Consider the following 534-nt stretch of genomic DNA (forward strand, 5'->3'; position numbering starts at 1 on the left):
GAGGACCCCGCGGCATCCCAGACCCCACCCCAAAGGTGACTGGAGCCGCCCCTACACATGCCATGCCACCAGGAACAGAAGCACATCTTATAAAAACCATTTTATGTAAAACAAGGATTCATAAATACATGTCTACACAGCCTCCCCACCCCATCGCAGACAGAGGAAGGCAGCATCGGCCAACTTCCAACATCGCATCACCTGCAGGGTTCCATCGGCCGCCCCACCCAGGGCTTCACGCCATCAGGAGGAACGTGGGGCAGGGCCTGGCAGGCAGCCAGGGGGGCGCGAAGGAAGCAGGGCGGTCATTCCGCCCACCCGGAGCTGCTAGCGCCCAGGCCTTCATAATAAATACAAACTGCCCACGAGTCCCAGGCGCAAACCAGAGTTGCTTCTCCCGGCTGTTCCTCCCCGTCCCCGGAGAGCAGGGCTCTCTACACTGGCTTCACAGGGGAAGGCACCCACGGACTGAAGCTTTTAAAAGAAAGGGGGGTGGCTTCTCTCCGAGTCCGTGGAGAGCTCGGTTCTTTTATA

The sequence above is a fragment of the Trichechus manatus genome, unplaced genomic scaffold (genome assembly GCF_000243295.1).
Source record: "Trichechus manatus latirostris isolate Lorelei unplaced genomic scaffold, TriManLat1.0 scaffold00008, whole genome shotgun sequence".
Taxonomy (NCBI): domain Eukaryota; kingdom Metazoa; phylum Chordata; class Mammalia; order Sirenia; family Trichechidae; genus Trichechus; species Trichechus manatus.